This window comes from Aythya ferina, assembly GCF_964211825.1.
Source record: "Aythya ferina genome assembly, chromosome: 2".
NCBI lineage: Eukaryota > Metazoa > Chordata > Aves > Anseriformes > Anatidae > Aythya > Aythya ferina.
Genome location: NC_140297.1, coordinates 113999489 through 114015646, shown reverse-complemented (window position 1 = coordinate 114015646; position 16158 = coordinate 113999489). Strand labels below are relative to the sequence as shown.

The 16158-nt window shown below is 37.7% G+C and overlaps 1 long non-coding RNA gene across 3 annotated transcripts; it reads left to right on the top strand.

Annotated features, from left to right (window-relative positions):
- Positions 1–1675: 1675 nt before the first annotated feature.
- On the top strand, positions 1676–11694 carry LOC311430708. Of its 3 annotated transcripts, none has more exons than XR_014688959.1 (5): positions 1676–1743; positions 2049–2288; positions 7601–7695; positions 8785–8912; positions 11395–11694. It is a non-coding gene; the product is annotated as an uncharacterized lncRNA (long non-coding RNA). The 3 variants fall into 3 exon arrangements; XR_014688960.1 differs by lacking the exon at positions 11395–11694 and adding an exon at positions 9242–10546 and having other exon boundaries at positions 2049–2078; XR_014688961.1 differs by lacking the exon at positions 11395–11694 and adding an exon at positions 9242–10546.
- Positions 11695–16158: the final 4464 nt, after the last annotated feature.

The window sequence follows — 16158 nt, the reverse complement described above, 5'->3', positions numbered from 1 at the left end:
CTGAGTTACCAAGCTACTGCATATAAACTCAGTTATGTTACCTTAAGTACACAGCTGCAGGAAAATGGCTATTTAATTAGTCTTGCAGAGAAAGAGCTCTGAACATGTACATGGATTATTATGACAGCGAACAAAACTGACTATGAAGTCAATCTATTACAGTCAGTTGAGGGGCCCTTTTTGTACTCATGTATATGAAAAGTGAATATGTGTGAAGATGGGTATAGTGAAAAAGCTAAATCATCACTACTGTGTTTGCTGGTAAACTTCTGTCTGGAAGTCAGGCTGACCATCTGCATTTCCTCTGCAGTAGCCTAATGGGGTACAGGACTCTAATCATAGAATCACAGAATGTTAGGGATTGGATGGGACCTCAAGAGATCATCTAGTCCAATCCCCCTGCTGGAGCAGGAACACCTAGATCATGTCACACAGGAATGTCTCAGGCAGGGTTTGCATATCTCCAGAGAAGGAGACTCCAAAACTGTCCTGGGCAGCCTGTTCCAGTGTTCTGTTACCCTCACCATGAAAAAGTTTCACCTCATATTTAAGCAGAACCTTCTATATCCCAGCTTGCACCTTTGCCCCTTGTCCTATCATTAGATGTCACCGAGAAGAGAGCTCAGCCACCATGGTAAGCAGGCCTTCCACCTGAGAACAGGGGGTCTCCCAGCTGCCCTCCTCCCCTGGCAGCAGCAGGCTCAGGCACTCCCTGCAGCCAGAGGCCTGAACAGCCGTATCTCTGGGCAGGCCCTTTGTCTGGATCACCACAGTCTTTTTGGAGTGATGTGTCTGCAAAGTGGACACCATGGTAGGTGTGAGATCTTGCAGACTGCCAAGAGTTGGTGCAGAGCTCCCGCACACTGCCACACCAATCGTTATTATTAAATTACACCAGAGCACCAGGACACTGGGGAAAGGTGTTTGAAGCCTGTCTGGTAAGGCAAGACAGTTATAACTGTATTTGAAATGAAATAGAGAAAGTATCTATACTATGGAACAATATGGATGACAGAATGTAATTTATTAAGCAGTTACTGCACTAAATAATTTAACAAATTAATTTAAAAGGAGGGTGTTCTTCATGACAATGTGCTTATTTATTTATTTGGTTTACTGGAAGTGTTCTGGTGTGGTGAAAGAAAGGAAGCTCTGAAACTACATGCAATCCTTGTTTGGCAATGTACATCCTGAGTTTCACAGCGTGGATAATTTTCATCCCATGCTTGCAGTGTAAGGACAATATGTTGTGTTTAAGTATTTAGATTTTTCACATAAGAGCAAAAGAGGTAACAGCAAATGGATTGTAACATAATTGTTCCTGTTTCATCCATGATACGAAAACTATGTACAGCTTGCTGGTGGAGTGACACAACAGAAGTGAGAGTAAAGTACTTTTTCCCTGACTGTAACCTTGAATTATATTCCTAGATGGTAAGAGGTAAACCAAACTTCCTTGTGAGGAAAGTGAGAGCAGTCCCGTTTTTCCCCCTTCTGCTGGTGGTGGGTGGAGGCTTCAGGGGCAGCTGTGTGAGGGAAGATGGGGGCTGGCCCACACAGCTTCCAAGTGGTTCCTGCCAGCTCCAGAGTCCCCACTGCAGGGCACAGCTGAGCCTATCACACTGAGGGGAAGCGTATTTAAGAAGAAGAAAAAAAAAAAAAAAAAAAAAAGGCAAGAGAAACAACTCTGTGAGCACCAAAGTTAGATAAGAAAGAGCAGCCTGTGAAGGAGACTGCAGCAAGGCAGGTATTTCCCTGCAGCCTGTGGACTATGCTGGAGCACATATGCGCTCAGCAGCCTATGCTGTGATCCACACTGGAAGAAGGAGAAAAGTGTGGGGAGGAAGGAGGACAAAGAGAGGAGCTACTGCAGATTGACCATAAACCCCCCTTCTGCATCTGGCTGTTCTGCTTGGAGAGGAGGGAAGTAGAGGAGACAGAAATGGAGGAGTGAAATTGAGCCTTGGTGGTGGAGTGTTGTTCTAATGTTTTTGAGTTTGTTTTTGACTACACAACACTATTTTAATTAGCACTATTTTTTTTTCCAGGTTGAGTCGTTTTGCCTGTGACGGTAACTGGTAAATTTTCACCTGGTCTTTATATCAACCTGTGAGTTATATCCCCTTGTCATGGTGAGAAGGGAGTGGATGGATGACTCACCAAGGCTAACCCACCACATCTCTATTAATTGTAACCCCATATTGGTTTAAAAGGCATGTTGTCTTAGATAATCAAAACTAGATGCACTTCAGCTGTATCTGAGAAGAAAACTCAGAAATGAGCACACGGTGAGATCACATGGATAAATGGGAGAGATTTGTAAAAATTTTGGTTTTGTTCTTTTCTTGAAATGTTTCTGAGAATATAATATGTGGTTAAATTACTAAGTACTTAAAAAAAAAAAATTAGCCCAAAATTTGGATGGAAAACAAGTATACTGTTTTAGTTTATGAGCAGAAGTAATGCACTGATGTTAAAAACTGGCATGTTATCTTCTTAAATTGTGATCAATTAGTTATTTTTCATAAAGCAATCTAGAAATAGCAAACTAGTTATTCAGTGTTAAGACAGATTTCCGTCTCTGATGATTCATTTACATAGAAGTAAAATATTGAGATGCAATGATGTGTCAAGATTAATGCAGAACAATTTCTTATTCTAGGAACATCAGATATTTATCCCTAGGTAAGGTAGATTGGTTTGCTAATTTCAAATTAACCTCCTCTGCCCTGGCCATGAATTGTGAGCATGGTGCTTTCTATATTAATGCTGAGTTAGGTGCTATTCTGATGCTGCATAGGAAGAGCGAGAACAAGATTTTGATGTATAGTTCGTCAGGAACTCTCCAAGGGCTGCACTGAGTGCAACAGATAAGGACTTTTAACTATGTTAATGATGTGCTGTACTACTGTCCCAAAAGTTGCCAGTGGTTAAGTCTTTGGGACAGACAGCATGGAATGAAAATATTGCCTTTTGATGTGCTGACATGAAAGGCTGCTACTCCTTAGGACAATGCTTAGTGTAATGCAAGTGATTGAAATTTTGATCCTGAATATGGTAATGATGTCACCATCAACCATATTTAATGAGTGCTATGATCTTTATCTGACCTGCAGCAACTTTCCTCTGTAAGGGGAAAAAAAAAAGTAAATAATGATGAGTTAATAGCAGGAAATGTTTTTTTTTTTTTTTTTTCAAAACAAGTATATTTTCAGTTTAAGGAGGTTAGTGGTTGTTAAGCAGTCAGTTTTAGGAATTTGTTATAGCAGTTACAGTGTCTGAAAAAAAAAAAAAAAGCTCCAACTATTGAACAGAGCTGACAGATTTTTGCTTATCCTTTCAGATTTAGAATTTTGCTTTAAAACAAGCTAAGCAAGTACTGTAATTCTGTTTTGTAGTTTCTGATTTGGTCTTAATGAGTCGCTGTTACAAACAAATTCAGTTTAGAAACAAAAATCAGATGTTGACGCCAGCAGATGCAGAAATATGGTGTATAATAGTTCCTCATATATTTCTAGTTTTTGGACTACTGGTGCTTTCGGAAAGCTGTAGTAACTTAAGTGAAGTGAAAGAAAACCCTCTTCTGTCAAAAGCATTTCATAAATTTAAGTGGTTTCTCACATAACGCTTCTGCAATATGTTGCAATGCCTGCTTTAAAATTCTAATTCTACTCTATTATTCTGTCCCTTCATTGGGATAAGCTTATTGATGTCAATAGTGCAAAAGGACTGCAAGTGATGTTAGCAAAAGGACTGCAAGTGATGTTAGGTAAAGTAAGTAAAATTCTGTTTCAGTTGTCCTAAGTCTTTGGGAAATTCATGTGTAGAATTTTTATTTTTTTCTTTGTGGAGTAAGCAATGTATATTTTCAAGTCTGAAAGGAGTTTTATACGTTTTAATAACTTACACATTTTTGTCTAGGGAGTAAGAAATACTAAATACAGAGTTGAGAAAAAGGCTTTTAACATAGTGCCACCTTACTTTGGTCACCATAACTGCAAAATTTTTCTTCTTTCTGTCACGCAAATCTCAGGAAACTAGAATCAGTTATGTGTATCTAAAGAAACTTCTCAAAAGCAAATTTGGAGCATGAGATTTTTAAAATAGAAATAGCTTATCACGGTGCCTGTCTAAATCAGGAGATATTACCTGCACCTCCTTGGGATTCAGGACTGAAGTTTGTTCATGGATCTTTGCTTAAAGTCAGATTAATTGACCTTCCAAGTGCAACAGGAGAAAGCTCATTACAGTAAATACAGGTAAATCTTAGAGCCACTGGGATATAATGGGAGATGTCTGGTCTCGAATTCTTTCCTATGCAAATCAAAACCATATTTGTTAAGAACGTGATCTACAAGCATATAGGAAAATTTGGGGAAGATGACTCATTCTCATCTTGTGAAGTATTTTTTTATAGTAGATAAGAGTATCTTCAATTACTACTGAGATATGAAATTGTCTAGGTGGTTCCTGCCTTACCCTTTTTCTTATGTGAATGCTATTGCTAGTGGGTAACAGTCTCTCTTACTGTAGCCAAATGAATATTGCATTATTCCATGAAAAATGAAAGAATTTTTTGTGGGAAAAATAAAAGCCTTAAGCTAGAATAACTTATATCTGGGGGTAGACTTGGTTTAAGTTGCTTCACATAAATGAATATCTTAAGTTCCCAAGCTCCAACAGGCCAGGTGACTGTCGTCAGGTCAGGCCTACTCTTTGTTGACCTTTCAGTTGAACTAAAACTTGGTTACATCCCTTAACACAAGATAAGCAGGGAAGTAGTTATTTTCATGGATATATTGAAGCTACGCCATAAGTTAACCAGAAAGGTGATTCGTTCAGGCCTTAGTGCAGAAAAACTGTTAGCAGACATCGATAGTAGAAATGTATGTTTTACGATTAGGCATCTGCACAAGTATGTAGCTGCTAATTAACTTCCTAAAGTAAACCATATTAAGTGGATGTTGTGAGATAGGGTAGATTGGTAGGAAGCTAGTAAGAATGCGCAAGTAAGAATATACTACATAAATATCTCAGATGACTTGTGTATGGTGTGTTGGATAATTTTTAAAGCATATTTTTATAAACTTAAAAGAACTTGAAAGAATAGCATCCATTTCCTGCATCAAGAATCACAAAATGGTTTGGGTTGGAAGCGACCATAAAGATCACCTGGTTCCAGCCCCCCTGCCATGGGCAGGGACACCTCCAACCAGACCAGGTTGCCCAAAGCCCCATCCAGCCCGGCCTTGAACACCTCTAGGGATGGGGCATCCACAGCTTCTCTGAGCAACCTGTTACAGTGCTTCACCACCTTCATAGTAAAGAATTTGTTTCTAATCTCTAAGACATAGTTTTGAAGCTTTTTATTAAAGTAGATCACTCTCATTCTTTGAGTGATTAAACTACATGGAATCTACTCACTTAGAATTAAAGTGAATCAAAAATACTGGGCTGTGTAGATAGGTTTCAGGCTGAACGGTTCTTTTTTTTTTTTTTAATGAGAAATACTGCTTGGACAAACACTTTTTTTGATAGGAATGGAGAACCTTTTTATTAAAAAAAAAAAAAAAAGCTCAGATTAGAAAGAAATATAAAACATTTTCCTTTGCTTCTGGAATTCAAGCTACTTAGGAAGTTATTGGCCATGAATTCCATTTTTGTGTAAAGCTTATTTAGACCATAAAACTCCAAGGCTCTTGTGTTCTCTGAACTGAAACAGAAAGACAATGGAAACTGAGGTTAAGTGAGAATGATGATGTGGTACCACTAATCTACTGAGGAGAGTTCTAAAGCTAGGACTACACAGAAGGCACTGACTTCAAATGGAAAAATACCAAACAGGTTTCCTGTCCAGATTTTTCTATATCAGCAAAGATCCTTTAACAAAACTGAAACCCTAAAAACAAAGGGCTACTCTTCTTTGTTCAATAATATACATTAAAAACAGAGTTGATTCAGAGCTGAAATAGTCTTAATATGCAGGACTCGTTCTGGTTTCTCTGAGTGAAAGGTCAGGCTGCAGGCAAACAGTTCTTTTTTCTGCCTTCTCTGATTATTCAGGTAGCTGGTAAGTTGTACTGGAAAATATCTTGTCTAATCATAATGTTTAGAACTATTTTGTTCAGACTCAAAGGAAAAATGGGTACCTAATGCTGTTTAGTACTTCTGTGACAAAACGTTTATCAAATCTCTTTTTCTGGGGACTTCAAAAAGTTTTATTTATTAGTGCAGCTTGCTGCAGCTTGCACTGAATTTATATGTATACATATGTGTATTTTATAATCTGTTAATAAGGGAGCATAGAGAATTTGTGAAGAAAGAACCAGAACAAGCAAGGGGGTAATTAGTCAGGAGAGAAGTCCCTGTATATCGTAGCCATCTTACGCCTGCATGTGGCAGCATCAGAACACAAAATAAACATCAAGAAAGTAAAGTATAAACATAAACGAAAGTAAGAACTGAATGGGCACATGGTTCATTTGTCTATTTTGCACTGGTGGCCTCATGAGTGAGGATTCTGCCTTGGATCATCTGTTCACAATCGCCGCAAACAGCTCTCCCGTTGTTTCAGAGCATTTGAGAGTGCACTGTTAAGCACAGCACCAATAGTACATCATCTGGGACTGCAGCTGTTATCCAGAGAGGAGTCAGAAAGGAAGATGAGGAGAGGAGTAAATCAAAAGCAGCCTGCCCTTGGCACTTTTTATATGACGCTCATTTCTCTTTCCTACAAATTTTAGCATCTATGGGAATGCAGAGGATTGTCTAAAGTACAGTGGTCCCGTAAGCACACTGCCAGTGGGACATACATGTACATACTAGAGTGTTCAGGCTTGAGTTTAGTCAAGTCATGTCATTCAGTCAATGTTGCAGCTGACAATGCAATGCTATAGGATCAATAGAAAACTGTCTGGTTTCACATGGGGAGACATTTGTAAAGATAGAATGATTCTGATCAACTGCTTTTAATGCAGAGAGAAATCCCCATTCTTTCACTTTCCTGCATCTGGCTGCTTACAAGGAGGCACACTGTTCCCTGTGTCTGCACCTAAACTGAGAAATGCAATGAAGGTTCACTTGGATATGGACACAACTCTTACTGTTTGGATGGTTTCCTTTAGAAGCTACAGAGGTAGACCTCAGTGGCAAAACTATTGACAAAATGTAGACTCTTTCTTTATTTTTTCTTTTCTGACCAATGTACCTGAAAGAAACCTTTCTTATTATTCTTCAAGTTCCTTGCTGAATTCAGCTCCAACTGTGCCTTAGCTTTCCTGATCACATTCCTACGCACCTGGTTATAATATTCCTAGTATACATGTCCCTGCTTCCGCTGTCCATGTATTTCTGCCTATGCTGCTCTGCTTGATACATTATTCTTTATCAAAAACTAAACTCATTTTAGAATTAGAAATGTGATAATATCCATGTACCTAATTATAGTCTTACAACAGTGCTACATGCCTTAGAGAAAGTGGTAAGAGGACCCGCTGAGTCAAGTGATCAATGATTCAGTGAAGTCACACTTAGCTTTGTTGTATGTTAAGTAATACCTAATCAAATGCTGTGTTCATCACTTTTTCACTGTATTTCTTAGGGTACTTTGGTTCCAAGTTGAAGAAGCAAAATTTGTATAACTGATCTTGATTTCTCTCCCTTGATGCGATGAATTGGCTGAAGTGTTTTCCAAGGGTAATGTATCTATGTATTTCATGAGTAGCTGCAGGTCTTTGATTGTCTGACCAAGACTCCAAAACCTCTTCTTATCTGACATTTACTGCAGAAAATAAGTATAGTTTAAATGGATGAAACATATGTTCAGCTGACTAATGGTGATAGAGGCTATTGCTGCAAGTAGCTAGGCATTAGCAAGATGTAGTTTAGTTATAGTGCTATAATTTCTGTTTCATCCAGGTGTGATGAGCTGGAAGAGATGTGTTTATTGGAAGCATATATTTAAAGATTATGAAGTATCTCAAAATTAAATGTCATTGGATAAAAAAGTGTTCATTAAACATACTAGAAGTGATAATGTAAAATTAGTGAATTTAAATGTTATCTCTAGAAAGTTTGAGGAAACTATTTGTGTTCTCAAAATATGAGATAAAAGTTATAAGGGGACAAAGTTGTAAATTATATATAAATTATTCTCAACTGTGGATTCAGTGAACATACAGCCTTAATGGTAGTGTATGAAGTTTCTGATGTTTATGATAGGTAAATGCTACAACTACTCCTTCTCTTTGTGTCTAAAATGCAAATTGCTTTAGGCCAGAGGAAATTCACATGTCAAATAACATTGCCATCCTTTTATTAAAAAAAAAAATATCTTTTAGAAATGTATTTATAGAGATTGAGTGAAATCCCAATGAAAGGAAGTGTAGTGTCTGCTACTCCTTGGGGTGGACATAAGAAACTGTTCTTGTATATATACCAAAAACTGCAGAAAACTGGCAACCTTAATTCATGGACACAAGTGCATGGAACAGTTTCTGTAGATAATACTATTCTTGAGGGGAATAGTGTGAGAAATAGCCTTTTTTTTTTTTTTTTTTTTTTAATAAAACATCAAAAAACAACAACAAAAAAACACTTTAGAGTGCTGGAGAGATCAAGAAAGTGCCAGTTGCAACCACAGGAGAGCTAGCAGTATGGCCCTGAAATAAAACAATTAAAAATGGCGTGTATGTGATGGGCTTTTTGGCCATTTACTGGTTGGTTAATAGTTTGGGATTTATAAACTGTAGGAAACTGCCTTTAGAGATTTTTTGATGTTTTCAGGAAAATCAGGACTTTGTACACTGTTTTAAAGGAAATAGAACTACTTCACAGATGTCTGATACCATCAACAGTTTCTCCTTGGTAACAGAAACCACCAGTTTGCCTCTAAATTTTGGCTAAGAGCCCAGGTAAGAAAAGGAAAGCTTCATTTTATTTGGTGCCCTTAGAGAAGAAAGACAAGCTTTAAGGCATGCTTTGGAGATGTAACAAATGTGGGCTTTAGTGGATTACTGTAGAAAGTGAGTTCTAAAAATCAAGAAGCATCCCGACACCGTCAACAGCACCATCTCATTTAGGCTGAGTGATCTCTGGGGTATCTCTGATCATAAATGGGGCATGAAATTTTAAGACAAAGAGTTAATGATACCCCCTCATATTCCAATCGCAAAATGTCTTGAGCTTTTTAGATTGAAAGCAGCAGTGCACTTTAATCTGAATTTGCTTTATGTATTTACAGGTAAAGAGTTTATTCACTGCTGGAGGGGGAAAAGGAATCTAACAGAGACAAAAAAGAAAGAAACAAATATTCACACAGCTGATGATATTTCATCTAAATGTGACTGGAAACAAAGGACAAAACCTTTGGTTCATAATACGCAGATTGATCAAAATCTATTGAAGTTGAAAGCAGTAGACTATACAGAGATATAAACAGTATTTTCTTACAGTTTATTTGGAATTACATTTTGTAAGCAGAAAAAGCAGTGTAAAAGGAAGCAGGGCAGTCAAGCAGAACAAGCACCCTGGAATTTTCAAATAGTAATAAAAAATGACTAGAATTGCTATTTACAGAAATAAAAGCCTCTCTTTTCAAAATAACTTTTTCCCTCAGCCATAGATATTTGAACAGTTTAATAAATGTGGTATTCAAGTGGCAGATACATGCCATTTCATCTTGACTATATTAAGGCTCAGTTTGTACATTTATCAAGATGTTATCTGTCTGGCAAACTGGATCTTCAACTATTGACTATAGAAAGCTATAAAAAATAATATTAAATTGGCTTATTAGCTAATGCCCCCGGTTAACAAAAGCATGACAGAAATAACAGCTTCCTTAGTCACTGTTGCTACAACTGGGTAGTTAAAGCAGGAAGTGGTGATATTGCAGCTTCTGTACAAACACACCAAAAGGAGCATGGAAATGCTCACAGTGACTACTAAATAATTACAGTGTGGCTCTGCTTTTACTGCACATCAGCCGCTGGCATGTTTTTGTACAGCTGCGTGTCAGCTTTCACTCTTAAATGTATACACATAAGTGAAAAAAGTTTTCACACTCACAAACAGAAAGTTTGTTTCTATTTTTTCCAAATGAGATCCTTCACTGGGTTTAACGGGAATTTTTCATTAAATCCACAGGAAACACATTACCATCCCTTCTCCATCAAGCTTAGCTCTTCCCAGTTCTTGTTACTTGATGGAGTGTTATCAGTGTGACTGACATCATAGAAACACTCTTCCTATCTTTGCAGCTTAACTTAGAGTTGTTGAATGCTTAATTCCATTTAATGGCAATGGCAGTTACTCCATCTAATGCTGATTATAATGCTCTCAAGTATAACTCTCTTTACAATTACTAATGACTAATTTAGGTTAATCAACCTCTAATATTTCCTGTTGCGCTTGATGTTTCTAGCATGCTTTTTGAGTGGAGGAAAAGGAAAAACAATGCTTGGAGTTCTTACATAAAAATGTTGTAGTAATGTCATTATGCTGGATTATATGGTACTGAGGAGAAAAATGGCTGCGTTAGGTTTAGTTATGGCAATGAATTTGGCTTGTAAGTTTTTTTTGACATTTTGTTAAAACAATCCAAAGGAAATAAAATATTGTTCATGTAATTAATTTAGTACAGGATTCTTCTGGATCTCCTCTTTTGAGGCTGGTCATAGACAAGCTGGGACTGGGCTGAATATATAGGATGGGTTCTGGAAGAAAGGGAGCAATACTGGAAGTAACACCTGTGGTGTGGTTAAGATGGCTGAATAAGAACTTAAAGAGCAAAGTAGCCCTACCCCTTCTCTTATGAGGCAAGAAGGGACAGCAGTATCACATTCAAAAGTAACATGAAGATTAAAAAAATGGTATCGGGATGTCAGTGTAAATACTGATACTTAGAATAGTGATTAGCATTGAGAGAAGTAGAGATGTGATTAATATCAGAACTTTAGATACAGGAAAAGTAAGTTGGAATCTGCGTGAAAAAATACAACCAATTCAATTGTCACCAGAACTGATGTAAATAGGTGTAGAAGTGAGGTAGTTGAGGAAATGTCAAATTAAAAATAACTTAAATGAAGAAGCTGAGAGCACGTAGTGTAGCAGATAGTAGTGCATCACTGTTTAAAATATTAAGTATGCATGGCATATTTAATATTAAGTAAAAATACACTATTTTATTCTAGTCCCTTTTTGCATTCTGTAGTTTGTAAGTGAGAAATTGTGGAGGACACCATTGCTGAATTGCTGTACCTGGTTGAAGCATGCACGTATTCATGCCTGAAGAAACATTGTTAGTACTTAAATGTCACTGTGTAAAGTATTTGGCTGTCAATTTTAGAAGTTAATATGTTAATATCTGAACTTAACTCTCTCTGCATTTTGTAGTGGATCTGCTGGAGAAAAACAAGGCTCTGCTACCTGCACTTTGTTCTGAAGTGCTTGACACCTCCTATGAAAAGAAGTCAAAATAAGGTCTGAAGCCTTTGCATCATAACCTTGTTGACATTATGAAGTTGATTTAAATGTTTAGCATTCATCACAAAAAGATTTTTTAAGGGTTGAGGAAAAAAGGCTAGGTCTCTTGCAGTTCAGGAGCAGAACTCTACAACTCAATTTCATGAGGATGCTGTAAGTCACTGTTAACACAGTTGAACTTTCCATAATTAGCTGTTATCTCTTTGCTAGAGGGAGAAAATAATCAGTTTTATGTATTAGATGATATTTTGAGGAGTTTTTCTGCTTAGATATATAGTATATTACATTTTTTCCCTTGATTCTCTTGATATATTTGTCCAAGGCACCTGGTAACCAGTGTCCTTTTTTTTTTTTTTTTTTTTAATTTTTAAAGTAAGTGAAGTCACTCAGAATGACTAAAATTCTAAATTCTCTTCTGAGTTTAGTCTAAAGTAGAAGGTCTACACATTATGGAATTTGAATGTGAGTTTTGTTCTGAAACAAGTTTGTTAACGCACCATTAAAGATATTTGTCATACTGTATTTTAAGTTAAGCAGTGGGAGGACTTATTTTTTAAAATCTTCGGATAACTTACTTTTTTTTGGTCACTTTTTATGGAAATTGAGACAAGTTCAGAAATTAAAAGATTGGGGTATTAAACAGTTTTCCAGACTGGATCAAACGTTGCTTACTATGAAATACTCCAAAATATGTTTTCCGATGTTTAAAATTAAGATTCTTTAATTAAAACAGTTTACTTTTCCCTGTTTTTGCCTTTTTCTGAATACCTTTAAAAAACATTTGTTGACTTCAGAAATCATATTTCTAACATAGCAATATTTTATATTACAGTTGTAATTCCTTGTGCTAAAATATAGATTATACTAACCAATTACTATTAATCTTTGTTCTATTTCTCATCTAATCTAATACTCGTAATCTGTAACATGTATAAACTAATATAGGCTCTACCTAAAAGAATATGCAAATGGATTTTTTCTCACCTGAATTTAATTACCTGTGTGGGCACTTACAGGAAATTTAAAGAGTATGACTCGTGTGATCTGTTAAGATGTCTGCTTTACTGTGAAGTAGGCCACAGCTCACCTTAGTGTTAATTCTTCCTATTTAGTCTGAAGGTAGTTTCAAGGACTAACTTTAAAATCGGTATTTTCTATTTCTGATGTTGAAGGAGAGGTTAATATTACCTTTAAAGTCTGAGAGCATATTTGACATGGATACTTTTGCTGAAAGTCAGAGTATGCTCTTGAATCTTTAAATCACAAAATAAAGCTTTTCCAATTGTGTTCTGTAGCTGTAACCACTAAAAAGGTATAAATTCAGACAACTTTAAATCTATTCTGACAAAAAAAGGAAAAAGTTTTAGGGTCTTGCAAGTTTTTGTAGGTATTGTTAGGTATTGAAGGCTGGAGGATAGTCAATGTCACTCCGGTCTTCAAGAAGGGCAGGAAGGAGGATCATAGAAACTACAGGCCAGTCAGTCTCACTTCTGTCCCTGGAAAGGTATTGGAGCAGCTTGTTCTGGATGCCATCTCCAAGCAATTGGAAGAGAAGAAGGTTATGAGGAGTAGTCAGCATGGATTCACCAAGGGGAAGTTGTGCTCGACCAACCTCATTGCCTTCTATGATGGCATCACCAGCTGGGTAGATGGGGGGAGAGCGGTGGACATCATCTACCTTGACTTTAGCAAGGCTTTTGATACTGTCTCCCATGACATCCTACTAGCAAAGCTGAGAAAGTGTGGGATAGATGAGTGGATGGCAAGGTGGGTTGAGAACTGGCTGACTGGATGAGCTCAGAGTGTGGTGATTGGCGGAGCGGAGTCCAGCTGGAGGCCTGTGACTAGTGGTGTTCCCCAGGGGTCGATGCTGGGTCCGGTCTTGTTCAACATCTTCATCGATGACCTTGATGAGTGTCTGCCCTCAGCAAGTACACCGATAACACAAAGCTGGGAGGAGTGGCCGACATGCCAGAAGGCTGTGCTACCATTCAGTGAGACCTGAACCAGCTGGAGAGATGGTCAGGAAGAAACCAAATGAGATTTAATAAGAGCAAGTGTAGAGGCCTGCACCTGGGAAGGAACAACCACATGTATCAGTACAGGCTGGGGGATGACGTGCTGGAGAGGAGCTCTGAGGACAAGGACCTGGGGGTCCTGGTGGACTACAGGTTGACCATGTGCCAGCACTGTGCCCTTGTGGCCAAGAGGGCTAATGGGATCCTGGCATGCATTAAAAGGAGCATGGCCAGCAGGTCAAGGGAGGTGATCCTCCCCCTCTCCTTTGTCCTGGTCAGGCCTCACCTGGAGTACTGTGACCAATTCTGGGCTCCCCAGTACAAGAAAGACAGGGATCTCCTGCAAAGAGTCCAGCAGAGGGCCACAAAGATGATACGGGGCCTAGAGCATCTTCCCTGTGAGGAAAGGCTGAGAGACCTGGGTCTGTTCAGCTTGGAGAAATGAAGACTGGGAGGGGATCTCCTCAGTGTATATAAATATCTGAGCGGTGGGGGACAGAAGGATATGTAGCCAACCTCTTGTCAGTGGTTTGTGGGGATAGGACAAGGGGCAATGGCTGCAAGTTAGAACACAGGAAGTTCTGCACTGACATGCAAAAGAACTTCTTCACTGTGAGGGTGACGCAGCAGTGGAACAGGCTGCCAAAGGAGGCTGTGGAGTCTCCTCCTCTGGAGATATTCAAGGCCTGTCTGGATGACTACCTGGGCAGCCTGCTCTGAGCAACCTGCTTTGGCAGGGGGATTGGACCTGATGATCTTCCAAGGTCCCTTCCAACCCCTACAATTCTGTGATTCTGTGATTGTTAGCTTGGTAGAGAAGAGTTCCAGTTAGTTCCCCTCATTAATGAAAAGGCAAGAAAACAATCAGCCATTGGGGGCGGGGGAGATGCTTGAGCAGTATCCAAGTACCAAGTTAGGTTACATATATCAGTAGACTAGCCGTAACATGTTTCTTCCTGCCCATAATGTGGGTGGCTATAAGAAAAGATAAAGCTGTTACTGCAGGAAGTCTGGATATAGGGAAGAATAAAGGACAGTCATTCTTAGGAAACTGTTTGTAACTCCACTATTCACAGAAAACTTCTTATATAAGAAGAAAAGCCCCAAGTGTAGTTAATGTAATTAAATGAGAAAACTGCTTTTTCTGATGCATCCTATTTTCTTTTGGATAATTAATATGAACTTCACAGTCAGTAGAATCCTTTGCTGATATGGGTCTGACCTAGATGGGGAATTCTTTGCTGATATATCTGTTTCTTGGAATTATTTTCTTGGATAAGGTGGATAATTTGACATAGTGTTTTAGTAGGCTAGGCCATCAGTTTTACATTTGAAAGGCTTTGTTAGAAGAAAAAGTAAACGTTAATAATGAAAATTTCAGTACTACAGCTTCATACACTGACAGTAGAAAATTTCAAGATGGTAGGCTGTGTGTGTGTGTCCACATAGATATACATATGTACATATAAATATACAAATGTGTGTATACAAGGTTTTTGGGTTTTGTTTTTAATCATTTTGGCTGCTCTCCTGGTTTTTCATAATAAATGATGCCTTTATCTCCATTTAGGTACAGATTTTCTGGCAAGGTGGTATCCACCAGAAAGCACATTTATTCACTTGTGGCTAAACAGTGGCAGTGCACTGCATTCATTTCATTGTAATGATATCAGGTACATGTAAGTCCTCATTTCAGTTCTACATATTCGTAGAATCTTTTATGCATTACTGATTTGAGATTAAAAATAAATGCTTAGATATAGCAGATTTCCTTTGGCATGCCAGTTTGCAGTATTAAGGTTATTTTGGAATCCTTAATTGCCCCTGGAATGTTTAACTTTTCTTTCTTTTGCTATACAATCATAACTATTTTTTTTTTTGAAACACTTTAGTTATCTTCTTCTCTTGGTTGCATTTTTTTTAATTATGCCTGGGTTTGCTTTAAAAAATGCATGTAGTCCTTCTGTCTCCTCACTGTCTTTAACACTTTCCTGGAATGTAATCTCTGATTTTTAGAAGAGGATATTGAATCATGCTTACAAAATGCACCTGTGCAAAAAATACCCTGGTGTAGCACATCTCCTTCCTTGCACCATGACTGTATGCTGTTAAATCTCATATCAAACAGTAATTCAGTATGTATGCTTTTTCTGAACCTCGTTATTGTTGTATGTTTCTTCAGTAAGACAAAGAGACAGTCTGCTACTCTCAAGTGCTAAACAATGTTTGGTGGGCCATTTTATTGATCCATACAGTAGTAAAATGTACTGTAAAAGTGGAACACAGAAGATGGCTCTTATCTATAGTATGGACATGTGCAATAAAATTCATTACTGTGAATTTTATTCAGTACTCAGAAATTTACCTGAGTATCAGGACTAAGTCATGTTCAAATAGCTAGATGATGGTATTTAGATAATAGTGAAATAAATGTGTAAACGTCTTCTAGAGATTTCTTTTAAATTATAAGTATCATAGAAATGTAACTTAATGCACTTGCAACTGTTTTACTTTCTTTCCTGGTTATTAAGTTGTATTTTTTCCTAATATATCAAGGCGGATTAAATTTTTCATATTGTTTCTTCCTAAGATTTCAAAGAAAAATTGTATCTGAGAAAATCATGGATTTCTTTCTTAATAAAGAACTTGAAATTTG